The sequence below is a fragment of the Microcebus murinus genome, chromosome 20, assembly GCF_040939455.1.
Source record: "Microcebus murinus isolate Inina chromosome 20, M.murinus_Inina_mat1.0, whole genome shotgun sequence".
Taxonomy (NCBI): domain Eukaryota; kingdom Metazoa; phylum Chordata; class Mammalia; order Primates; family Cheirogaleidae; genus Microcebus; species Microcebus murinus.
In genome coordinates this window covers 1241433-1267372 of record NC_134123.1, presented here as the reverse complement: position 1 = coordinate 1267372, position 25940 = coordinate 1241433, and the positions used below count along the sequence as shown (strand labels likewise).

Sequence of the window (25940 nt, the reverse complement as noted above, 5' to 3'; positions counted from 1 at the left end):
GTGGGGGGCTGTCTCTCTATACACACACACACACACACACACACACACACACTCACACTCACACTCACTCACTCACACTCACACAAGATGCGCCTCCACGGCTGGACTCGCCAAGGTGGAGACCTTCCAGCCCCCTTCCTCTCCTCGCCTGGCCCACCCCCAGCTCGTGGCCGCCGCCGCCGCCGCCGCCGCCGCCGATTGCGCACGCGCGGGTCGCCCGCCCTTTGACCCCAGGCAGGGGCCGCCATCCCCGACAACCCCTTTCAGCTGCGCCCCCCACCCTGTGGGTGGGCTGCCGCCTATTCCCCCGGGCCCGGGCTGGGGCACAGCGCATGGGGGAGGGGAGCGAGTGTATGGGGCGTCTCTCTCTCTCTCTAGGGATGTGTCCCATGGGTGGGGTGGCGTGGTTTGTGGGGCGCTGAAGAAATCAGTCCCCTCCATCTCCTACCTCTGGAAAACGCCCAAGCCCTTGGAGAACTGCCGGCAACGCGACCGTGGGGGCCGGGACCCTCCTCTGTGTCCTCCTGTGGCCCAGTCCAAGGGGCCTGGGCCTGGCCGGGGCTGCATTGGACCCCGACCACCCTGGCGTGTGGACTCGCTAAAAATCGGCGATTAGATATTGGATTCCAGCTTCATTGAGGTCATTTCACTAATGAGTGCACCGGAAAGAGTTTCCTAATCCATCTGTGAGGGTGGCAACTGAAAGAGAATTTTAAAGCTGACAGAATAGGCGAGGAAAGGCATAGGAGATTTCCACACCCAGTAAGGAAGCCTTTCCCGAAATGGAAGAAAGAAACGAGCAAACAGAAACACCGGTAGCCCGCCAGGATCAGAGTCTGCCCCCGAGAGAAAGTACCCTGACCAGGTTCACCCGTGGGTGGGTGGCGAGCTAGCGGCATTCAGAAGAGCGAGGCCCGCAGTCTGTGCAGAAGACACCTGCACTCGGGTGTGTGTGGCGGCACGATTCACAAGCAGCTCCAGATGTTAAGCCAAGGAGAAGCCAGGGAGTTCCCAACGCCCCAGGTGTCCTCAGCCCACGACTGGCTGCTGGGGGAATGCGAAGCCCGGCTCCTTGTCTCAGAGCCCTTGTCTCAGAGCGGGACAACCAGGAGGTGTGACGTACACCCCGGGGTTCCCAGGAGGATCAGGCTGAAGCTGGGACTTGGCCTGAAAGTGTCCCCTCGCATGGCCACCCCCTTCCCCTTCCTGCTCCTCTACTCCTGGTGCCCCTCCATCCAGGGGCCAGACCTTAAAGAGTCACCCGCAAGAGAATCCTGGTCCCAAAGGAGCCTTCTGGGGGACCCGTGCTGAGAGAGGTTGTGGGCATGGCCCGCTGGGGCTCTGCCCGACCCAGGGCTGAGAGATGCAACCTCCCAGCTCTGGGTCCCTGCAGGGGAAGCGTTGGCAAGCACAGGGCCAGTCCTCCAAAGGCCCAGGTGCAGGGAGCCCAGGCCAAGCAGCCTGTGGAAGAAGCCACCCCGGGAACACGACTGCAGGCCACGGCCCTTCCCACCTCCTCCTCCTCCTCCTCCTGCTCCTCCACCCCCCCCCGACCTCCCACCCCCCCACCCCACCCCCCGACATGGCGCAGGGCTCAGAGACACCTCAGACACTTGCTACCCAAAGTGCAAAGGGCATCAGTTGCTCCTCCAAACTCCCCCCCTGCCCAGCAGACCGCGTTGTCCAGCCAGCCCCCGGGCCTCCCTGGGGTGCCCAGCACAAAAGTGCAGACAACCACCGGACCCTCAATCTCAGTTTTCGGATGTTTTTGCCACTCTAAGGACCCGCAGGCCAGCTGGGCCTTCTGGCAGGACAGAGAGCCCCGGAATCCGACGTGGAGAGCTGGGTGTACGTCCCCACGAGGAGGCGGTCCCCACCTCCGCGGCTCTCCCCTTGCGGGGGGGAAAAGCAGCCACGGGGCCTCAGAGAAGACACCAGGCTGGGCGCCCGCCCCACAGTGGGGGCACGTCCCCCGCAGGCCACTTAGCGCCGGCCGCCGGCCGGCGGACGGTTGGGTGGCGCGAGACGCTGCGGCCGCCCTGCTACCGGGTTCCTGGGAGGGCGTCCTGGAACCAGCGTCCACACCAAGCCCTTGGAAGGCCCAGGCGACGGAGGAGCCCCGTCAGGCAGGGGCCGAGGACGGTGACGGCCCGGGCGGGGAGGAGCGTGTCAGGCAGGGGCAGAGGACGGTGACAGGTGACAGGCCGGGCGGGAAGGAGTCAGTCAGGCAGGGGCCGAGGAGGAGACGGGCTGGGTAAGGGTTAGGGTTAGAGTCAGGGCACAAGTCACAATCGCAAAGACCTGGAAGCGACCCGAGTGCCCATCGACCCACGAGTGCGTAAATGAAATGTGGCGCGTGGACACCACGGAGTGCTATTCAGCTAGGAGGAGCAGCGGTGAGAGGGCACCTCTCGTGGTTCTCCTGGCCAGAGCTGGAACCCGTTCCAGTAAGCCAGGTAGCCCAAGAATGGACACACGAGCACCACGTGCTCGCGCTCACCAGCAAATGGGTACGAACCGATGGACACCTAAGTGGACACAGAGGAATCACCTTCATCGGGTGGGTGTCGGGCGGGTGGGGGGAGGGGATGGGCATACACCTCCATTAGGAACGGGGTGGGTGCGCACCGACTGGGGGATGGGCGCACTTGAGGCTCTGACCCGAGGGGAGAGGCTGGGAGAGGGCAACGTACCCGACCTTAACATTGGTACCCCCACAATACGCTGGAACAACATCAGAGGTAAATGAATAAGAACACAGGGGGGAGGGGGGCACGGGCAACACATGTCACCTTAATACTTGGACTCCCATCATCTGCTTGAAAAGAGAGAGAAAAGAAAATGCAATCATAGAGATAAGAGACACTTTTTAAACATAATGAATCCGAAGAGAAAAGTAAAAGGAGGCCTGTGGAGCAGGTCTGGGTGTGACTCCGGATCCCCCAACATCAGGTGCCACCACCAAAGATTCCTACGTGTAGCCCATAGAACCCCAAAAGCAACGGGACGAGTTCTGGTCACATACTCCCTCAAAATGACATCCTGGCCTTCTTCTGGAACTCCCTCCCCTCTCAGACTCTCAAGGTTTCCTCCAGCGTGTCGGTTCCCACAGAGCAGACCTTTGGTCTGAGACCTGACAGTCCAGAAGCCACGCATGCTGCCGCGTGACGGCGGTGTCGCGGCTTGGGACAAGAGGAGGCCCCACGGTGCGGGCTGGGGCGCCAGGCACCGCGGCGGGCGCTGAGGGTGGGGGTGACCCCCACCCCGGGCCGCCGACTCGCTCCCAGAAAGGGGACAGAACAAGAGGCAAAACAAAACAAAAAAAAAGAAGAAGCCTACGGCACCCGGTATTCCCAGGCGGTCTCCCATCCAAGTACTAACCAGGCCCGACCCTGCTTAGCTTCCGAGACCAGACGAGATCGGGCGCGTTCAGGGTGGTGTGGCCCCTGCCCCGCTCAAGAAGCCGAGCCTCTCTGCGCTTCCCCGCCGCCTCCTCCCCCCGCCCCAGGCCCCGCGCCGGCGCTGACCCGCACCGGGCCGGGCCTGTTGAGTTCACCGGCCGGGTCCGGCGGGCTCCGAGGGACGGGGGTGACAGGCGGGGCGGGGCGGGGCGGGGCGGGCAGGGAGCGGCGGGCCGGGGTGGGGGGCTGTCTCTCTATACACACACACACACACACACACACACACACACTCACACTCACACTCACTCACTCACACTCACACAAGATGCGCCTCCACGGCTGGACTCGCCAAGGTGGAGACCTTCCAGCCCCCTTCCTCTCCTCGCCTGGCCCACCCCCAGCTCGTGGCCGCCGCCGCCGCCGCCGCCGCCGCCGATTGCGCACGCGCGGGTCGCCCGCCCTTTGACCCCAGGCAGGGGCCGCCATCCCCGACAACCCCTTTCAGCTGCGCCCCCCACCCTGTGGGTGGGCTGCCGCCTATTCCCCCGGGCCCGGGCTGGGGCACAGCGCATGGGGGAGGGGAGCGAGTGTATGGGGCGTCTCTCTCTCTCTCTAGGGATGTGTCCCATGGGTGGGGTGGCGTGGTTTGTGGGGCGCTGAAGAAATCAGTCCCCTCCATCTCCTACCTCTGGAAAACGCCCAAGCCCTTGGAGAACTGCCGGCAACGCGACCGTGGGGGCCGGGACCCTCCTCTGTGTCCTCCTGTGGCCCAGTCCAAGGGGCCTGGGCCTGGCCGGGGCTGCATTGGACCCCGACCACCCTGGCGTGTGGACTCGCTAAAAATCGGCGATTAGATATTGGATTCCAGCTTCATTGAGGTCATTTCACTAATGAGTGCACCGGAAAGAGTTTCCTAATCCATCTGTGAGGGTGGCAACTGAAAGAGAATTTTAAAGCTGACAGAATAGGCGAGGAAAGGCATAGGAGATTTCCACACCCAGTAAGGAAGCCTTTCCCGAAATGGAAGAAAGAAACGAGCAAACAGAAACACCGGTAGCCCGCCAGGATCAGAGTCTGCCCCCGAGAGAAAGTACCCTGACCAGGTTCACCCGTGGGTGGGTGGCGAGCTAGCGGCATTCAGAAGAGCGAGGCCCGCAGTCTGTGCAGAAGACACCTGCACTCGGGTGTGTGTGGCGGCACGATTCACAAGCAGCTCCAGATGTTAAGCCAAGGAGAAGCCAGGGAGTTCCCAACGCCCCAGGTGTCCTCAGCCCACGACTGGCTGCTGGGGGAATGCGAAGCCCGGCTCCTTGTCTCAGAGCCCTTGTCTCAGAGCGGGACAACCAGGAGGTGTGACGTACACCCCGGGGTTCCCAGGAGGATCAGGCTGAAGCTGGGACTTGGCCTGAAAGTGTCCCCTCGCATGGCCACCCCCTTCCCCTTCCTGCTCCTCTACTCCTGGTGCCCCTCCATCCAGGGGCCAGACCTTAAAGAGTCACCCGCAAGAGAATCCTGGTCCCAAAGGAGCCTTCTGGGGGACCCGTGCTGAGAGAGGTTGTGGGCATGGCCCGCTGGGGCTCTGCCCGACCCAGGGCTGAGAGATGCAACCTCCCAGCTCTGGGTCCCTGCAGGGGAAGCGTTGGCAAGCACAGGGCCAGTCCTCCAAAGGCCCAGGTGCAGGGAGCCCAGGCCAAGCAGCCTGTGGAAGAAGCCACCCCGGGAACACGACTGCAGGCCACGGCCCTTCCCACCTCCTCCTCCTCCTCCTCCTGCTCCTCCACACCCCCCCCCGACCTCCCACCCCCCCACCCCACCCCCCGACATGGCGCAGGGCTCAGAGACACCTCAGACACTTGCTACCCAAAGTGCAAAGGGCATCAGTTGCTCCTCCAAACCCCCCCCCGTGCCCAGCAGACCGCGTTGTCCAGCCAGCCCCCGGGCCTCCCTGGGGTGCCCAGCACAAAAGTGCAGACAACCACCGGACCCTCAATCTCAGTTTTCGGATGTTTTTGCCACTCTAAGGACCCGCAGGCCAGCTGGGCCTTCTGGCAGGACAGAGAGCCCCGGAATCCGACGTGGAGAGCTGGGTGTACGTCCCCACGAGGAGGCGGTCCCCACCTCCGCGGCTCTCCCCTTGCGGGGGGGAAAAGCAGCCACGGGGCCTCAGAGAAGACACCAGGCTGGGCGCCCGCCCCACAGTGGGGGCACGTCCCCCGCAGGCCACTTAGCGCCGGCCGCCGGCCGGCGGACGGTTGGGTGGCGCGAGACGCTGCGGCCGCCCTGCTACCGGGTCCCTGGGAGGGCGTCCTGGAACCAGCGTCCACACCAAGCCCTTGGAAGGCCCAGGCGACGGAGGAGCCCCGTCAGGCAGGGGCCGAGGACGGTGACGGCCCGGGCGGGGAGGAGCGTGTCAGGCAGGGGCAGAGGACGGTGACAGGTGACAGGCCGGGCGGGAAGGAGTCAGTCAGGCAGGGGCCGAGGAGGAGACGGGCTGGGTAAGGGTTAGGGTTAGAGTCAGGGCACAAGTCACAATCGCAAAGACCTGGAAGCGACCCGAGTGCCCATCGACCCACGAGTGCGTAAATGAAATGTGGCGCGTGGACACCACGGAGTGCTATTCAGCTAGGAGGAGCAGCGGTGAGAGGGCACCTCTCGTGGTTCTCCTGGCCAGAGCTGGAACCCGTTCCAGTAAGCCAGGTAGCCCAAGAATGGACACACGAGCACCACGTGCTCGCGCTCACCAGCAAATGGGTACGAACCGATGGACACCTAAGTGGACACAGAGGAATCACCTTCATCGGGTGGGTGTCGGGCGGGTGGGGGGAGGGGATGGGCATACACCTCCATTAGGAACGGGGTGGGTGCGCACCGACTGGGGGATGGGCGCACTTGAGGCTCTGACCCGAGGGGGGAGGCTGGGAGAGGGCAACGTACCCGACCTTAACATTGGTACCCCCACAATACGCTGGAACAACATCAGAGGTAAATGAATAAGAACACAGGGGGGAGGGGGGCACGGGCAACACATGTCACCTTAATACTTGGACTCCCATCATCTGCTTGAAAAGAGAGAGAAAAGAAAATGCAATCATAGAGATAAGAGACACTTTTTAAACATAATGAATCCGAAGAGAAAAGTAAAAGGAGGCCTGTGGAGCAGGTCTGGGTGTGACTCCGGATCCCCCAACATCAGGTGCCACCACCAAAGATTCCTACGTGTAGCCCATAGAACCCCAAAAGCAACGGGACGAGTTCTGGTCACATACTCCCTCAAAATGACATCCTGGCCTTCTTCTGGAACTCCCTCCCCTCTCAGACTCTCAAGGTTTCCTCCAGCGTGTCGGTTCCCACAGAGCAGACCTTTGGTCTGAGACCTGACAGTCCAGAAGCCACGCATGCTGCCGCGTGACGGCGGTGTCGCGGCTTGGGACAAGAGGAGGCCCCACGGTGCGGGCTGGGGCGCCAGGCACCGCGGCGGGCGCTGAGGGTGGGGGTGACCCCCACCCCGGGCCGCCGACTCGCTCCCAGAAAGGGGACAGAACAAGAGGCAAAACAAAAAAAAAAAAAAGAAGAAGCCTACGGCACCCGGTATTCCCAGGCGGTCTCCCATCCAAGTACTAACCAGGCCCGACCCTGCTTAGCTTCCGAGACCAGACGAGATCGGGCGCGTTCAGGGTGGTGTGGCCCTAGACGGCGGAGGGCGCCCCTGCCCCGCTCAAGAAGCCGAGCCTCTCTGCGCTTCCCCGCCGCCTCCTCCCCCCGCCCCAGGCCCCGCGCCGGCGCTGACCCGCACCGGGCCGGGCCTGTTGAGTTCACCGGCCGGGTCCGGCGGGCTCCGAGGGACGGGGGTGACAGGCGGGGCGGGGCGGGGCGGGGCGGGGCGGGCAGGGAGCGGCGGGCCGGGGTGGGGGGCTGTCTCTCTATACACACACACACACACACACACACACACTCACACTCACACTCACTCACTCACACTCACACAAGATGCGCCTCCACGGCTGGACTCGCCAAGGTGGAGACCTTCCAGCCCCCTTCCTCTCCTCGCCTGGCCCACCCCCAGCTCGTGGCCGCCGCCGCCGCCGCCGCCGATTGCGCACGCGCGGGTCGCCCGCCCTTTGACCCCAGGCAGGGTCCGCCATCCCCGACAACCCCTTTCAGCTGCGCCCCCCACCCTGTGGGTGGGCTGCCGCCTATTCCCCCGGGCCCGGGCTGGGGCACAGCGCATGGGGGAGGGGAGCGAGTGTATGGGGCGTCTCTCTCTCTCTCTAGGGATGTGTCCCATGGGTGGGGTGGCGTGGTTTGTGGGGCGCTGAAGAAATCAGTCCCCTCCATCTCCTACCTCTGGAAAACGCCCAAGCCCTTGGAGAACTGCCGGCAACGCGACCGTGGGGGCCGGGACCCTCCTCTGTGTCCTCCTGTGGCCCAGTCCAAGGGGCCTGGGCCTGGCCGGGGCTGCATTGGACCCCGACCACCCTGGCGTGTGGACTCGCTAAAAATCGGCGATTAGATATTGGATTCCAGCTTCATTGAGGTCATTTCACTAATGAGTGCACCGGAAAGAGTTTCCTAATCCATCTGTGAGGGTGGCAACTGAAAGAGAATTTTAAAGCTGACAGAATAGGCGAGGAAAGGCATAGGAGATTTCCACACCCAGTAAGGAAGCCTTTCCCGAAATGGAAGAAAGAAACGAGCAAACAGAAACACCGGTAGCCCGCCAGGATCAGAGTCTGCCCCCGAGAGAAAGTACCCTGACCAGGTTCACCCGTGGGTGGGTGGCGAGCTAGCGGCATTCAGAAGAGCGAGGCCCGCAGTCTGTGCAGAAGACACCTGCACTCGGGTGTGTGTGGCGGCACGATTCACAAGCAGCTCCAGATGTTAAGCCAAGGAGAAGCCAGGGAGTTCCCAACGCCCCAGGTGTCCTCAGCCCACGACTGGCTGCTGGGGGAATGCGAAGCCCGGCTCCTTGTCTCAGAGCCCTTGTCTCAGAGCGGGACAACCAGGAGGTGTGACGTACACCCCGGGGTTCCCAGGAGGATCAGGCTGAAGCTGGGACTTGGCCTGAAAGTGTCCCCTCGCATGGCCACCCCCTTCCCCTTCCTGCTCCTCTACTCCTGGTGCCCCTCCATCCAGGGGCCAGACCTTAAAGAGTCACCCGCAAGAGAATCCTGGTCCCAAAGGAGCCTTCTGGGGGACCCGTGCTGAGAGAGGTTGTGGGCATGGCCCGCTGGGGCTCTGCCCGACCCAGGGCTGAGAGATGCAACCTCCCAGCTCTGGGTCCCTGCAGGGGAAGCGTTGGCAAGCACAGGGCCAGTCCTCCAAAGGCCCAGGTGCAGGGAGCCCAGGCCAAGCAGCCTGTGGAAGAAGCCACCCCGGGAACACGACTGCAGGCCACGGCCCTTCCCACCTCCTCCTCCTCCTCCTCCTGCTCCTCCACACCCCCCCCCGACCTCCCACCCCCCCACCCCACCCCCCGACATGGCGCAGGGCTCAGAGACACCTCAGACACTTGCTACCCAAAGTGCAAAGGGCATCAGTTGCTCCTCCAAACCCCCCCCCGTGCCCAGCAGACCGCGTTGTCCAGCCAGCCCCCGGGCCTCCCTGGGGTGCCCAGCACAAAAGTGCAGACAACCACCGGACCCTCAATCTCAGTTTTCGGATGTTTTTGCCACTCTAAGGACCCGCAGGCCAGCTGGGCCTTCTGGCAGGACAGAGAGCCCCGGAATCCGACGTGGAGAGCTGGGTGTACGTCCCCACGAGGAGGCGGTCCCCACCTCCGCGGCTCTCCCCTTGCGGGGGGGAAAAGCAGCCACGGGGCCTCAGAGAAGACACCAGGCTGGGCGCCCGCCCCACAGTGGGGGCACGTCCCCCGCAGGCCACTTAGCGCCGGCCGCCGGCCGGCGGACGGTTGGGTGGCGCGAGACGCTGCGGCCGCCCTGCTACCGGGTCCCTGGGAGGGCGTCCTGGAACCAGCGTCCACACCAAGCCCTTGGAAGGCCCAGGCGACGGAGGAGCCCCGTCAGGCAGGGGCCGAGGACGGTGACGGCCCGGGCGGGGAGGAGCGTGTCAGGCAGGGGCAGAGGACGGTGACAGGTGACAGGCCGGGCGGGAAGGAGTCAGTCAGGCAGGGGCCGAGGAGGAGACGGGCTGGGTAAGGGTTAGGGTTAGAGTCAGGGCACAAGTCACAATCGCAAAGACCTGGAAGCGACCCGAGTGCCCATCGACCCACGAGTGCGTAAATGAAATGTGGCGCGTGGACACCACGGAGTGCTATTCAGCTAGGAGGAGCAGCGGTGAGAGGGCACCTCTCGTGGTTCTCCTGGCCAGAGCTGGAACCCGTTCCAGTAAGCCAGGTAGCCCAAGAATGGACACACGAGCACCACGTGCTCGCGCTCACCAGCAAATGGGTACGAACCGATGGACACCTAAGTGGACACAGAGGAATCACCTTCATCGGGTGGGTGTCGGGCGGGTGGGGGGAGGGGATGGGCATACACCTCCATTAGGAACGGGGTGGGTGCGCACCGACTGGGGGATGGGCGCACTTGAGGCTCTGACCCGAGGGGGGAGGCTGGGAGAGGGCAACGTACCCGACCTTAACATTGGTACCCCCACAATACGCTGGAACAACATCAGAGGTAAATGAATAAGAACACAGGGGGGAGGGGGGCACGGGCAACACATGTCACCTTAATACTTGGACTCCCATCATCTGCTTGAAAAGAGAGAGAAAAGAAAATGCAATCATAGAGATAAGAGACACTTTTTAAACATAATGAATCCGAAGAGAAAAGTAAAAGGAGGCCTGTGGAGCAGGTCTGGGTGTGACTCCGGATCCCCCAACATCAGGTGCCACCACCAAAGATTCCTACGTGTAGCCCATAGAACCCCAAAAGCAACGGGACGAGTTCTGGTCACATACTCCCTCAAAATGACATCCTGGCCTTCTTCTGGAACTCCCTCCCCTCTCAGACTCTCAAGGTTTCCTCCAGCGTGTCGGTTCCCACAGAGCAGACCTTTGGTCTGAGACCTGACAGTCCAGAAGCCACGCATGCTGCCGCGTGACGGCGGTGTCGCGGCTTGGGACAAGAGGAGGCCCCACGGTGCGGGCTGGGGCGCCAGGCACCGCGGCGGGCGCTGAGGGTGGGGGTGACCCCACCCCGGGCCGCCGACTCGCTCCCAGAAAGGGGACAGAACAAGAGGCAAAACAAAACAAAAAAAAAGAAGAAGCCTACGGCACCCGGTATTCCCAGGCGGTCTCCCATCCAAGTACTAACCAGGCCCGACCCTGCTTAGCTTCCGAGACCAGACGAGATCGGGCGCGTTCAGGGTGGTGTGGCCCTAGACGGCGGAGGGCGCCCCTGCCCCGCTCAAGAAGCCGAGCCTCTCTGCGCTTCCCCGCCGCCTCCTCCCCCCGCCCCAGGCCCCGCGCCGGCGCTGACCCGCACCGGGCCGGGCCTGTTGAGTTCACCGGCCGGGTCCGGCGGGCTCCGAGGGACGGGGGTGACAGGCGGGGCGGGGCGGGGCGGGGCGGGGCGGGCAGGGAGCGGCGGGCCGGGGTGGGGGGCTGTCTCTCTCTACACACACACACACACACACACACACACACACTCAAACTCACACTCACTCACTCACACTCACACAAGATGCGCCTCCACGGCTGGACTCGCCAAGGTGGAGACCTTCCAGCCCCCTTCCTCTCCTCGCCTGGCCCACCCCCAGCTCGTGGCCGCCGCCGCCGCCGCCGCCGATTGCGCACGCGCGGGTCGCCCGCCCTTTGACCCCAGGCAGGGTCCGCCATCCCCGACAACCCCTTTCAGCTGCGCCCCCCACCCTGTGGGTGGGCTGCCGCCTATTCCCCCGGGCCCGGGCTGGGGCACAGCGCATGGGGGAGGGGAGCGAGTGTATGGGGCGTCTCTCTCTCTCTCTAGGGATGTGTCCCATGGGTGGGGTGGCGTGGTTTGTGGGGCGCTGAAGAAATCAGTCCCCTCCATCTCCTACCTCTGGAAAACGCCCAAGCCCTTGGAGAACTGCCGGCAACGCGACCGTGGGGGCCGGGACCCTCCTCTGTGTCCTCCTGTGGCCCAGTCCAAGGGGCCTGGGCCTGGCCGGGGCTGCATTGGACCCCGACCACCCTGGCGTGTGGACTCGCTAAAAATCGGCGATTAGATATTGGATTCCAGCTTCATTGAGGTCATTTCACTAATGAGTGCACCGGAAAGAGTTTCCTAATCCATCTGTGAGGGTGGCAACTGAAAGAGAATTTTAAAGCTGACAGAATAGGCGAGGAAAGGCATAGGAGATTTCCACACCCAGTAAGGAAGCCTTTCCCGAAATGGAAGAAAGAAACGAGCAAACAGAAACACCGGTAGCCCGCCAGGATCAGAGTCTGCCCCCGAGAGAAAGTACCCTGACCAGGTTCACCCGTGGGTGGGTGGCGAGCTAGCGGCATTCAGAAGAGCGAGGCCCGCAGTCTGTGCAGAAGACACCTGCACTCGGGTGTGTGTGGCGGCACGATTCACAAGCAGCTCCAGATGTTAAGCCAAGGAGAAGCCAGGGAGTTCCCAACGCCCCAGGTGTCCTCAGCCCACGACTGGCTGCTGGGGGAATGCGAAGCCCGGCTCCTTGTCTCAGAGCCCTTGTCTCAGAGCGGGACAACCAGGAGGTGTGACGTACACCCCGGGGTTCCCAGGAGGATCAGGCTGAAGCTGGGACTTGGCCTGAAAGTGTCCCCTCGCATGGCCACCCCCTTCCCCTTCCTGCTCCTCTACTCCTGGTGCCCCTCCATCCAGGGGCCAGACCTTAAAGAGTCACCCGCAAGAGAATCCTGGTCCCAAAGGAGCCTTCTGGGGGACCCGTGCTGAGAGAGGTTGTGGGCATGGCCCGCTGGGGCTCTGCCCGACCCAGGGCTGAGAGATGCAACCTCCCAGCTCTGGGTCCCTGCAGGGGAAGCGTTGGCAAGCACAGGGCCAGTCCTCCAAAGGCCCAGGTGCAGGGAGCCCAGGCCAAGCAGCCTGTGGAAGAAGCCACCCCGGGAACACGACTGCAGGCCACGGCCCTTCCCACCTCCTCCTCCTCCTCCTCCTGCTCCTCCACCCCCCCCCGACCTCCCACCCCCCCACCCCACCCCCCGACATGGCGCAGGGCTCAGAGACACCTCAGACACTTGCTACCCAAAGTGCAAAGGGCATCAGTTGCTCCTCCAAACCCCCCCCCTGCCCAGCAGACCGCGTTGTCCAGCCAGCCCCCGGGCCTCCCTGGGGTGCCCAGCACAAAAGTGCAGACAACCACCGGACCCTCAATCTCAGTTTTCGGATGTTTTTGCCACTCTAAGGACCCGCAGGCCAGCTGGGCCTTCTGGCAGGACAGAGAGCCCCGGAATCCGACGTGGAGAGCTGGGTGTACGTCCCCACGAGGAGGCGGTCCCCACCTCCGCGGCTCTCCCCTTGCGGGGGGGAAAAGCAGCCACGGGGCCTCAGAGAAGACACCAGGCTGGGCGCCCGCCCCACAGTGGGGGCACGTCCCCCGCAGGCCACTTAGCACCGGCCGCCGGCCGGCGGACGGTTGGGTGGCGCGAGACGCTGCGGCCGCCCTGCTACCGGGTCCCTGGGAGGGCGTCCTGGAACCAGCGTCCACACCAAGCCCTTGGAAGGCCCAGGCGACGGAGGAGCCCCGTCAGGCAGGGGCCGAGGACGGTGACGGCCCGGGCGGGGAGGAGCGTGTCAGGCAGGGGCAGAGGACGGTGACAGGTGACAGGCCGGGCGGGAAGGAGTCAGTCAGGCAGGGGCCGAGGAGGAGACGGGCTGGGTAAGGGTTAGGGTTAGAGTCAGGGCACAAGTCACAATCGCAAAGACCTGGAAGCGACCCGAGTGCCCATCGACCCACGAGTGCGTAAATGAAATGTGGCGCGTGGACACCACGGAGTGCTATTCAGCTAGGAGGAGCAGCGGTGAGAGGGCACCTCTCGTGGTTCTCCTGGCCAGAGCTGGAACCCGTTCCAGTAAGCCAGGTAGCCCAAGAATGGACACACGAGCACCACGTGCTCGCGCTCACCAGCAAATGGGTACGAACCGATGGACACCTAAGTGGACACAGAGGAATCACCTTCATCGGGTGGGTGTCGGGCGGGTGGGGGGAGGGGATGGGCATACACCTCCATTAGGAACGGGGTGGGTGCGCACCGACTGGGGGATGGGCGCACTTGAGGCTCTGACCCGAGGGGGGAGGCTGGGAGAGGGCAACGTACCCGACCTTAACATTGGTACCCCCACAATACGCTGGAACAACATCAGAGGTAAATGAATAAGAACACAGGGGGGAGGGGGGCACGGGCAACACATGTCACCTTAATACTTGGACTCCCATCATCTGCTTGAAAAGAGAGAGAAAAGAAAATGCAATCATAGAGATAAGAGACACTTTTTAAACATAATGAATCCGAAGAGAAAAGTAAAAGGAGGCCTGTGGAGCAGGTCTGGGTGTGACTCCGGATCCCCCAACATCAGGTGCCACCACCAAAGATTCCTACGTGTAGCCCATAGAACCCCAAAAGCAACGGGACGAGTTCTGGTCACATACTCCCTCAAAATGACATCCTGGCCTTCTTCTGGAACTCCCTCCCCTCTCAGACTCTCAAGGTTTCCTCCAGCGTGTCGGTTCCCACAGAGCAGACCTTTGGTCTGAGACCTGACAGTCCAGAAGCCACGCATGCTGCCGCGTGACGGCGGTGTCGCGGCTTGGGACAAGAGGAGGCCCCACGGTGCGGGCTGGGGCGCCAGGCACCGCGGCGGGCGCTGAGGGTGGGGGTGACCCCCACCCCGGGCCGCCGACTCGCTCCCAGAAAGGGGACAGAACAAGAGGCAAAACAAAAAAAAAAAAAAGAAGAAGCCTACGGCACCCGGTATTCCCAGGCGGTCTCCCATCCAAGTACTAACCAGGCCCGACCCTGCTTAGCTTCCGAGACCAGACGAGATCGAGCGCGTTCAGGGTGGTGTGGCCCTAGACGGCGGAGGGCGCCCCTGCCCCGCTCAAGAAGCCGAGCCTCTCTGCGCTTCCCCGCCGCCTCCTCCCCCCGCCCCAGGCCCCGCGCCGGCGCTGACCCGCACCGGGCCGGGCCTGTTGAGTTCACCGGCCGGGTCCGGCGGGCTCCGAGGGACGGGGGTGACAGGCGGGGCGGGGCGGGGCGGGGCGGGGCGGGCAGGGAGCGGCGGGCCGGGGTGGGGGGCTGTCTCTCTATACACACACACACACACACACACACACACACACTCACACTCACACTCACTCACTCACACTCACACAAGATGCGCCTCCACGGCTGGACTCGCCAAGGTGGAGACCTTCCAGCCCCCTTCCTCTCCTCGCCTGGCCCACCCCCAGCTCGTGGCCGCCGCCGCCGCCGCCGCCGATTGCGCACGCGCGGGTCGCCCGCCCTTTGACCCCAGGCAGGGTCCGCCATCCCCGACAACCCCTTTCAGCTGCGCCCCCCACCCTGTGGGTGGGCTGCCGCCTATTCCCCCGGGCCCGGGCTGGGGCACAGCGCATGGGGGAGGGGAGCGAGTGTATGGGGCGTCTCTCTCTCTCTCTAGGGATGTGTCCCATGGGTGGGGTGGCGTGGTTTGTGTGGCGCTGAAGAAATCAGTCCCCTCCATCTCCTACCTCTGGAAAACGCCCAAGCCCTTGGAGAACTGCCGGCAACGCGACCGTGGGGGCCGGGACCCTCCTCTGTGTCCTCCTGTGGCCCAGTCCAAGGGGCCTGGGCCTGGCCGGGGCTGCATTGGACCCCGACCACCCTGGCGTGTGGACTCGCTAAAAATCGGCGATTAGATATTGGATTCCAGCTTCATTGAGGTCATTTCACTAATGAGTGCACCGGAAAGAGTTTCCTAATCCATCTGTGAGGGTGGCAACTGAAAGAGAATTTTAAAGCTGACAGAATAGGCGAGGAAAGGCATAGGAGATTTCCACACCCAGTAAGGAAGCCTTTCCCGAAATGGAAGAAAGAAACGAGCAAACAGAAACACCGGTAGCCCGCCAGGATCAGAGTCTGCCCCCGAGAGAAAGTACCCTGACCAGGTTCACCCGTGGGTGGGTGGCGAGCTAGCGGCATTCAGAAGAGCGAGGCCCGCAGTCTGTGCAGAAGACACCTGCACTCGGGTGTGTGTGGCGGCACGATTCACAAGCAGCTCCAGATGTTAAGCCAAGGAGAAGCCAGGGAGTTCCCAACGCCCCAGGTGTCCTCAGCCCACGACTGGCTGCTGGGGGAATGCGAAGCCCGGCTCCTTGTCTCAGAGCCCTTGTCTCAGAGCGGGACAACCAGGAGGTGTGACGTACACCCCGGGGTTCCCAGGAGGATCAGGCTGAAGCTGGGACTTGGCCTGAAAGTGTCCCCTCGCATGGCCACCCCCTTCCCCTTCCTGCTCCTCTACTCCTGGTGCCCCTCCATCCAGGGGCCAGACCTTAAAGAGTCACCCGCAAGAGAATCCTGGTCCCAAAGGAGCCTTCTGGGGGACCCGTGCTGAGAGAGGTTGTGGGCATGGCCCGCTGGGGCTCTGCCCGACCCAGGGCTGAGAGATGCAACCTCCCAGCTCTGGGTCCCTGCAGGGGAAGCGTTGGCAAGCACAGGGCCAGTCCTCCAAAGGCCCAGGTGCAGGGAGCCCAGGCCAAGCAGCCTGTGGAAGAAGCCACCCCGGGAACACGACTGCAGGCCACGGCCCTTCCCACCTCCTCCTCCTCCTGCTCCTCCACACCCCCCCCCCCGACCTCCCACCCCCCCACCCCACCCCCCGACATGGCGCAGGGCTCAGAGACACCTCAGACACTTGCTACCCAAAGTGCAAAGGGCATCAGTTGCTCCTCCAAACCCCCCCCCGTGCCCAGCAGACCGCGTTGTCCAGCCAGCCCCCGGGCCTCCCTGGGGTGCCCAGCACAAAAGTGCAGACAACCACCGGACCCTCAATCTCAGTTTTCGGATGTTTTTGCCACTCTAAGGACCCGCAGGCCAGCTGGGCCTTCTGGCAGGACAGAGAGCCCCGGAATCCGACGTGGAGAGCTGGGTGTACGTCCCCACGAGGAGGCGGTCCCCACCTCCGCGGCTCTCCCCTTGCGGGGGGGAAAAGCAGCCACGGGGCCTCAGAGAAGACACCAGGCTGGGCGCCCGCCCCACAGTGGGGGCACGTCCCCCGCAGGCCACTTAGCGCCGGCCGCCGGCCGGCGGACGGTTGGGTGGCGCGAGACGCTGCGGCCGCCCTGCTACCGGGTCCCTGGGAGGGCGTCCTGGAACCAGCGTCCACACCAAGCCCTTGGAAGGCCCAGGCGACGGAGGAGCCCCGTCAGGCAGGGGCCGAGGACGGTGACGGCCCGGGCGGGGAGGAGCGTGTCAGGCAGGGGCAGAGGACGGTGACAGGTGACAGGCCGGGCGGGAAGGAGTCAGTCAGGCAGGGGCCGAGGAGGAGACGGGCTGGGTAAGGGTTAGGGTTAGAGTCAGGGCACAAGTCACAATCGCAAAGACCTGGAAGCGACCCGAGTGCCCATCGACCCACGAGTGCGTAAATGAAATGTGGCGCGTGGACACCACGGAGTGCTATTCAGCTAGGAGGAGCAGCGGTGAGAGGGCACCTCTCGTGGTTCTCCTGGCCAGAGCTGGAACCCGTTCCAGTAAGCCAGGTAGCCCAAGAATGGACACACGAGCACCACGTGCTCGCGCTCACCAGCAAATGGGTACGAACCGATGGACACCTAAGTGGACACAGAGGAATCACCTTCATCGGGTGGGTGTCGGGCGGGTGGGGGGAGGGGATGGGCATACACCTCCATTAGGAACGGGGTGGGTGCGCACCGACTGGGGGATGGGCGCACTTGAGGCTCTGACCCGAGGGGGGAGGCTGGGAGAGGGCAACGTACCCGACCTTAACATTGGTACCCCCACAATACGCTGGAACAACATCAGAGGTAAATGAATAAGAACACAGGGGGGAGGGGGGCACGGGCAACACATGTCACCTTAATACTTGGACTCCCATCATCTGCTTGAAAAGAGAGAGAAAAGAAAATGCAATCATAGAGATAAGAGACACTTTTTAAACATAATGAATCCGAAGAGAAAAGTAAAAGGAGGCCTGTGGAGCAGGTCTGGGTGTGACTCCGGATCCCCCAACATCAGGTGCCACCACCAAAGATTCCTACGTGTAGCCCATAGAACCCCAAAAGCAACGGGACGAGTTCTGGTCACATACTCCCTCAAAATGACATCCTGGCCTTCTTCTGGAACTCCCTCCCCTCTCAGACTCTCAAGGTTTCCTCCAGCGTGTCGGTTCCCACAGAGCAGACCTTTGGTCTGAGACCTGACAGTCCAGAAGCCACGCATGCTGCCGCGTGACGGCGGTGTCGCGGCTTGGGACAAGAGGAGGCCCCACGGTGCGGGCTGGGGCGCCAGGCACCGCGGCGGGCGCTGAGGGTGGGGGTGACCCCCACCCCGGGCCGCCGACTCGCTCCCAGAAAGGGGACAGAACAAGAGGCAAAACAAAAAAAAAAAAAAGAAGAAGCCTACGGCACCCGGTATTCCCAGGCGGTCTCCCATCCAAGTACTAACCAGGCCCGACCCTGCTTAGCTTCCGAGACCAGACGAGATCGGGCGCGTTCAGGGTGGTGTGGCCCTAGACGGCGGAGGGCGCCCCTGCCCCGCTCAAGAAGCCGAGCCTCTCTGCGCTTCCCCGCCGCCTCCTCCCCCCGCCCCAGGCCCCGCGCCGGCGCTGACCCGCACCGGGCCGGGCCTGTTGAGTTCACCGGCCGGGTCCGGCGGGCTCCGAGGGACGGGGGTGACAGGCGGGGCGGGGCGGGGCGGGGCGGGGCGGGCAGGGAGCGGCGGGCCGGGGTGGGGGGCTGTCTCTCTATACACACACACACACACACACACACACACACACTCACACTCACACTCACTCACTCACACTCACACAAGATGCGCCTCCACGGCTGGACTCGCCAAGGTGGAGACCTTCCAGCCCCCTTCCTCTCCTCGCCTGGCCCACCCCCAGCTCGTGGCCGCCGCCGCCGCCGCCGCCGATTGCGCACGCGCGGGTCGCCCGCCCTTTGACCCCAGGCAGGGTCCGCCATCCCCGACAACCCCTTTCAGCTGCGCCCCCCACCCTGTGGGTGGGCTGCCGCCTATTCCCCCGGGCCCGGGCTGGGGCACAGCGCATGGGGGAGGGGAGCGAGTGTATGGGGCGTCTCTCTCTCTCTCTAGGGATGTGTCCCATGGGTGGGGTGGCGTGGTTTGTGGGGCGCTGAAGAAATCAGTCCCCTCCATCTCCTACCTCTGGAAAACGCCCAAGCCCTTGGAGAACTGCCGGCAACGCGACCGTGGGGGCCGGGACCCTCCTCTGTGTCCTCCTGTGGCCCAGTCCAAGGGGCCTGGGCCTGGCCGGGGCTGCATTGGACCCCGACCACCCTGGCGTGTGGACTCGCTAAAAATCGGCGATTAGATATTGGATTCCAGCTTCATTGAGGTCATTTCACTAATGAGTGCACCGGAAAGAGTTTCCTAATCCATCTGTGAGGGTGGCAACTGAAAGAGAATTTTAAAGCTGACAGAATAGGCGAGGAAAGGCATAGGAGATTTCCACACCCAGTAAGGAAGCCTTTCCCGAAATGGAAGAAAGAAACGAGCAAACAGAAACACCGGTAGCCCGCCAGGATCAGAGTCTGCCCCCGAGAGAAAGTACCCTGACCAGGTTCACCCGTGGGTGGGTGGCGAGCTAGCGGCATTCAGAAGAGCGAGGCCCGCAGTCTGTGCAGAAGACACCTGCACTCGGGTGTGTGTGGCGGCACGATTCACAAGCAGCTCCAGATGTTAAGCCAAGGAGAAGCCAGGGAGTTCCCAACGCCCCAGGTGTCCTCAGCCCACGACTGGCTGCTGGGGGAATGCGAAGCCCGGCTCCTTGTCTCAGAGCCCTTGTCTCAGAGCGGGACAACCAGGAGGTGTGACGTACACCCCGGGGTTCCCAGGAGGATCAGGCTGAAGCTGGGACTTGGCCTGAAAGTGTCCCCTCGCATGGCCACCCCCTTCCCCTTCCTGCTCCTCTACTCCTGGTGCCCCTCCATCCAGGGGCCAGACCTTAAAGAGTCACCCGCAAGAGAATCCTGGTCCCAAAGGAGCCTTCTGGGGGACCCGTGCTGAGAGAGGTTGTGGGCATGGCCCGCTGGGGCTCTGCCCGACCCAGGGCTGAGAGATGCAACCTCCCAGCTCTGGGTCCCTGCAGGGGAAGCGTTGGCAAGCACAGGGCCAGTCCTCCAAAGGCCCAGGTGCAGGGAGCCCAGGCCAAGCAGCCTGTGGAAGAAGCCACCCCGGGAACACGACTGCAGGCCACGGCCCTTCCCACCTCCTCCTCCTCCTCCTCCTGCTCCTCCACACCCCCCCCCCGACCTCCCACCCCCCCACCCCACCCCCCGACATGGCGCAGGGCTCAGAGACACCTCAGACACTTGCTACCCAAAGTGCAAAGGGCATCAGTTGCTCCTCCAAACCCCCCCCCGTGCCCAGCAGACCGCGTTGTCCAGCCAGCCCCCGGGCCTCCCTGGGGTGCCCAGCACAAAAGTGCAGACAACCACCGGACCCTCAATCTCAGTTTTCGGATGTTTTTGCCACTCTAAGGACCCGCAGGCCAGCTGGGCCTTCTGGCAGGACAGAGAGCCCCGGAATCCGACGTGGAGAGCTGGGTGTACGTCCCCACGAGGAGGCGGTCCCCACCTCCGCGGCTCTCCCCTTGCGGGGGGGAAAAGCAGCCACGGGGCCTCAGAGAAGACACCAGGCTGGGCGCCCGCCCCACAGTGGGGGCACGTCCCCCGCAGGCCACTTAGCGCCGGCCGCCGGCCGGCGGACGGTTGGGTGGCGCGAGACGCTGCGGCCGCCCTGCTACCGGGTCCCTGGGAGGGCGTCCTGGAACCAGCGTCCACACCAAGCCCTTGGAAGGCCCAGGCGACGGAGGAGCCCCGTCAGGCAGGGGCCGAGGACGGTGACGGCCCGGGCGGGGAGGAGCGTGTCAGGCAGGGGCAGAGGACGGTGACAGGTGACAGGCCGGGCGGGAAGGAGTCAGTCAGGCAGGGGCCGAGGAGGAGACGGGCTGGGTAAGGGTTAGGGTTAGAGTCAGGGCACAAGTCACAATCGCAAAGACCTGGAAGCGACCCGAGTGCCCATCGACCCACGAGTGCGTAAATGAAATGTGGCGCGTGGACACCACGGAGTGCTATTCAGCTAGGAGGAGCAGCGGTGAGAGGGCACCTCTCGTGGTTCTCCTGGCCAGAGCTGGAACCCGTTCCAGTAAGCCAGGTAGCCCAAGAATGGACACACGAGCACCACGTGCTCGCGCTCACCAGCAAATGGGTACGAACCGATGGACACCTAAGTGGACACAGAGGAATCACCTTCATCGGGTGGGTGTCGGGCGGGTGGGGGGAGGGGATGGGCATACACCTCCATTAGGAACGGGGTGGGTGCGCACCGACTGGGGGATGGGCGCACTTGAGGCTCTGACCCGAGGGGGGAGGCTGGGAGAGGGCAACGTACCCGACCTTAACATTGGTACCCCCACAATACGCTGGAACAACATCAGAGGTAAATGAATAAGAACACAGGGGGGAGGGGGGCACGGGCAACACATGTCACCTTAATACTTGGACTCCCATCATCTGCTTGAAAAGAGAGAGAAAAGAAATCATAGAGATAAGAGACACTTTTTAAACATAATGAATCCGAAGAGAAAAGTAAAAGGAGGCCTGTGGAGCAGGTCTGGGTGTGACTCCGGATCCCCCAACATCAGGTGCCACCACCAAAGATTCCTACGTGTAGCCCATAGAACCCCAAAAGCAACGGGACGAGTTCTGGTCACATACTCCCTCAAAATGACATCCTGGCCTTCTTCTGGAACTCCCTCCCCTCTCAGACTCTCAAGGTTTCCTCCAGCGTGTCGGTTCCCACAGAGCAGACCTTTGGTCTGAGACCTGACAGTCCAGAAGCCACGCATGCTGCCGCGTGACGGCGGTGTCGCGGCTTGGGACAAGAGGAGGCCCCACGGTGCGGGCTGGGGCGCCAGGCACCGCGGCGGGCGCTGAGGGTGGGGGTGACCCCCACCCCCGGGCCGCCGACTCGCTCCCAGAAAGGGGACAGAACAAGAGGCAAAACAAAAAAAAAAAAAAAGAAGAAGCCTACGGCACCCGGTATTCCCAGGCGGTCTCCCATCCAAGTACTAACCAGGCCCGACCCTGCTTAGCTTCCGAGACCAGACGAGATCGGGCGCGTTCAGGGTGGTGTGGCCCCTGCCCCGCTCAAGAAGCCGAGCCTCTCTGCGCTTCCCCGCCGCCTCCTCCCCCCGCCCCAGGCCCCGCGCCGGCGCTGACCCGCACCGGGCCGGGCCTGTTGAGTTCACCGGCCGGGTCCGGCGGGCTCCGAGGGACGGGGGTGACAGGCGGGGCGGGGCGGGGCGGGGCGGGCAGGGAGCGGCGGGCCGGGGTGGGGGGCTGTCTCTCTATACACACACACACACACACACACACACACACACTCACACTCACACTCACTCACTCACACTCACACAAGATGCGCCTCCACGGCTGGACTCGCCAAGGTGGAGACCTTCCAGCCCCCTTCCTCTCCTCGCCTGGCCCACCCCCAGCTCGTGGCCGCCGCCGCCGCCGCCGCCGATTGCGCACGCGCGGGTCGCCCGCCCTTTGACCCCAGGCAGGGTCCGCCATCCCCGACAACCCCTTTCAGCTGCGCCCCCCACCCTGTGGGTGGGCTGCCGCCTATTCCCCCGGGCCCGGGCTGGGGCACAGCGCATGGGGGAGGGGAGCGAGTGTATGGGGCGTCTCTCTCTCTCTCTAGGGATGTGTCCCATGGGTGGGGTGGCGTGGTTTGTGGGGCGCTGAAGAAATCAGTCCCCTCCATCTCCTACCTCTGGAAAACGCCCAAGCCCTTGGAGAACTGCCGGCAACGCGACCGTGGGGGCCGGGACCCTCCTCTGTGTCCTCCTGTGGCCCAGTCCAAGGGGCCTGGGCCTGGCCGGGGCTGCATTGGACCCCGACCACCCTGGCGTGTGGACTCGCTAAAAATCGGCGATTAGATATTGGATTCCAGCTTCATTGAGGTCATTTCACTAATGAGTGCACCGGAAAGAGTTTCCTAATCCATCTGTGAGGGTGGCAACTGAAAGAGAATTTTAAAGCTGACAGAATAGGCGAGGAAAGGCATAGGAGATTTCCACACCCAGTAAGGAAGCCTTTCCCGAAATGGAAGAAAGAAACGAGCAAACAGAAACACCGGTAGCCCGCCAGGATCAGAGTCTGCCCCCGAGAGAAAGTACCCTGACCAGGTTCACCCGTGGGTGGGTGGCGAGCTAGCGGCATTCAGAAGAGCGAGGCCCGCAGTCTGTGCAGAAGACACCTGCACTCGGGTGTGTGTGGCGGCACGATTCACAAGCAGCTCCAGATGTTAAGCCAAGGAGAAGCCAGGGAGTTCCCAACGCCCCAGGTGTCCTCAGCCCACGACTGGCTGCTGGGGGAATGCGAAGCCCGGCTCCTTGTCTCAGAGCCCTTGTCTCAGAGCGGGACAACCAGGAGGTGTGACGTACACCCCGGGGTTCCCAGGAGGATCAGGCTGAAGCTGGGACTTGGCCTGAAAGTGTCCCCTCGCATGGCCACCCCCTTCCCCTTCCTGCTCCTCTACTCCTGGTGCCCCTCCATCCAGGGGCCAGACCTTAAAGAGTCACCCGCAAGAGAATCCTGGTCCCAAAGGAGCCTTCTGGGGGACCCGTGCTGAGAGAGGTTGTGGGCATGGCCCGCTGGGGCTCTGACCGACCCAGGGCTGAGAGATGCAACCTCCCAGCTCTGGGTCCCTGCAGGGGAAGCGTTGGCAAGCACAGGGCCAGTCCTCCAAAGGCCCAGGTGCAGGGAGCCCAGGCCAAGCAGCCTGTGGAAGAAGCCACCCCGGGAACACGACTGCAGGCCACGGCCCTTCCCACCTCCTCCTCCTCCTCCTCCTGCTCCTCCACACCCCCCCCCGACCTCCCACCCCCCCACCCCACCCCCCGACATGGCGCAGGGCTCAGAGACACCTCAGACACTTGCTACCCAAAGTGCAAAGGGCATCAGTTGCTCCTCCAAACCCCCCCCGTGCCCAGCAGACCGCGTTGTCCAGCCAGCCCCCGGGCCTCCCTGGGGTGCCCAGCACAAAAGTGCAGACAACCACCGGACCCTCAATCTCAGTTTTCGGATGTTTTTGCCACTCTAAGGACCCGCAGGCCAGCTGGGCCTTCTGGCAGGACAGAGAGCCCCGGAATCCGACGTGGAGAGCTGGGTGTACGTCCCCACGAGGAGGCGGTCCCCACCTCCGCGGCTCTCCCCTTGCGGGGGGGAAAAGCAGCCACGGGGCCTCAGAGAAGACACCAGGCTGGGCGCCCGCCCCACAGTGGGGGCACGTCCCCCGCAGGCCACTTAGCGCCGGCCGCCGGCCGGCGGACGGTTGGGTGGCGCGAGACGCTGCGGCCGCCCTGCTACCGGGTCCCTGGGAGGGCGTCCTGGAACCAGCGTCCACACCAAGCCCTTGGAAGGCCCAGGCGACGGAGGAGCCCCGTCAGGCAGGGGCCGAGGACGGTGACGGCCCGGGCGGGGAGGAGCGTGTCAGGCAGGGGCAGAGGACGGTGACAGGTGACAGGCCGGGCGGGAAGGAGTCAGTCAGGCAGGGGCCGAGGAGGAGACGGGCTGGGTAAGGGTTAGGGTTAGAGTCAGGGCACAAGTCACAATCGCAAAGACCTGGAAGCGACCCGAGTGCCCATCGACCCACGAGTGCGTAAATGAAATGTGGCGCGTGGACACCACGGAGTGCTATTCAGCTAGGAGGAGCAGCGGTGAGAGGGCACCTCTCGTGGTTCTCCTGGCCAGAGCTGGAACCCGTTCCAGTAAGCCAGGTAGCCCAAGAATGGACACACGAGCACCACGTGCTCGCGCTCACCAGCAAATGGGTACGAACCGATGGACACCTAAGTGGACACAGAGGAATCACCTTCATCGGGTGGGTGTCGGGCGGGTGGGGGGAGGGGATGGGCATACACCTCCATTAGGAACGGGGTGGGTGCGCACCGACTGGGGGATGGGCGCACTTGAGGCTCTGACCCGAGGGGGGAGGCTGGGAGAGGGCAACGTACCCGACCTTAACATTGGTACCCCCACAATACGCTGGAACAACATCAGAGGTAAATGAATAAGAACACAGGGGGGAGGGGGGCACGGGCAACACATGTCACCTTAATACTTGGACTCCCATCATCTGCTTGAAAAGAGAGAGAAAAGAAAATGCAATCATAGAGATAAGAGACACTTTTTAAACATAATGAATCCGAAGAGAAAAGTAAAAGGAGGCCTGTGGAGCAGGTCTGGGTGTGACTCCGGATCCCCCAACATCAGGTGCCACCACCAAAGATTCCTACGTGTAGCCCATAGAACCCCAAAAGCAACGGGACGAGTTCTGGTCACATACTCCCTCAAAATGACATCCTGGCCTTCTTCTGGAACTCCCTCCCCTCTCAGACTCTCAAGGTTTCCTCCAGCGTGTCGGTTCCCACAGAGCAGACCTTTGGTCTGAGACCTGACAGTCCAGAAGCCACGCATGCTGCCGCGTGACGGCGGTGTCGCGGCTTGGGACAAGAGGAGGCCCCACGGTGCGGGCTGGGGCGCCAGGCACCGCGGCGGGCGCTGAGGGTGGGGGTGACCCCCACCCCGGGCCGCCGACTCGCTCCCAGAAAGGGGACAGAACAAGAGGCAAAACAAAAAAAAAAAAAAGAAGAAGCCTACGGCACCCGGTATTCCCAGGCGGTCTCCCATCCAAGTACTAACCAGGCCCGACCCTGCTTAGCTTCCGAGACCAGACGAGATCGGGCGCGTTCAGGGTGGTGTGGCCCTAGACGGCGGAGGGCGCCCCTGCCCCGCTCAAGAAGCCGAGCCTCTCTGCGCTTCCCCGCCGCCTCCTCCCCCCGCCCCAGGCCCCGCGCCGGCGCTGACCCGCACCGGGCCGGGCCTGTTGAGTTCACCGGCCGGGTCCGGCGGGCTCCGAGGGACGGGGGTGACAGGCGGGGCGGGGCGGGGCGGGGCGGGCAGGGAGCGGCGGGCCGGGGTGGGGGGCTGTCTCTCTATACACACACACACACACACACACACACACACTCACACTCACACTCACTCACTCACACTCACACAAGATGCGCCTCCACGGCTGGACTCGCCAAGGTGGAGACCTTCCAGCCCCCTTCCTCTCCTCGCCTGGCCCACCCCCAGCTCGTGGCCGCCGCCGCCGCCGCCGCCGATTGCGCACGCGCGGGTCGCCCGCCCTTTGACCCCAGGCAGGGTCCGCCATCCCCGACAACCCCTTTCAGCTGCGCCCCCCACCCTGTGGGTGGGCTGCCGCCTATTCCCCCGGGCCCGGGCTGGGGCACAGCGCATGGGGGAGGGGAGCGAGTGTATGGGGCGTCTCTCTCTCTCTCTAGGGATGTGTCC

The 25940-nt window shown here is 63.6% G+C and overlaps 7 non-coding genes across 7 annotated transcripts; all 7 read right to left on the bottom strand.

Moving 5' to 3' along the window:
- Window positions 1–3332: 3332 nt before the first annotated feature.
- LOC142862928 (5S ribosomal RNA) lies at window positions 3333–3451 on the bottom strand. Its single transcript, XR_012913849.1, has one exon. It is a non-coding gene; the product is annotated as a 5S ribosomal RNA (ribosomal RNA).
- Window positions 3452–6974: 3523 nt separating this feature from the next.
- Window positions 6975–7093, bottom strand: LOC142862773 (5S ribosomal RNA). The gene has a single exon (XR_012913834.1). It is a non-coding gene; the product is annotated as a 5S ribosomal RNA (ribosomal RNA).
- Window positions 7094–10629: 3536 nt separating this feature from the next.
- LOC142862762 (5S ribosomal RNA) lies at window positions 10630–10748 on the bottom strand. The gene has a single exon (XR_012913833.1). It is a non-coding gene; the product is annotated as a 5S ribosomal RNA (ribosomal RNA).
- Window positions 10749–14286: 3538 nt separating this feature from the next.
- Window positions 14287–14405, bottom strand: LOC142862806 (5S ribosomal RNA). The gene has a single exon (XR_012913837.1). It is a non-coding gene; the product is annotated as a 5S ribosomal RNA (ribosomal RNA).
- Window positions 14406–17942: 3537 nt separating this feature from the next.
- LOC142862750 (5S ribosomal RNA) lies at window positions 17943–18061 on the bottom strand. Its single transcript, XR_012913831.1, has one exon. It is a non-coding gene; the product is annotated as a 5S ribosomal RNA (ribosomal RNA).
- A 3538-nt stretch (window positions 18062–21599) lies between these two features.
- On the bottom strand, window positions 21600–21718 carry LOC142862917 (5S ribosomal RNA). Its single transcript, XR_012913848.1, has one exon. It is a non-coding gene; the product is annotated as a 5S ribosomal RNA (ribosomal RNA).
- Window positions 21719–25234: 3516 nt separating this feature from the next.
- Window positions 25235–25353, bottom strand: LOC142862739 (5S ribosomal RNA). Its single transcript, XR_012913830.1, has one exon. It is a non-coding gene; the product is annotated as a 5S ribosomal RNA (ribosomal RNA).
- Window positions 25354–25940: the final 587 nt, after the last annotated feature.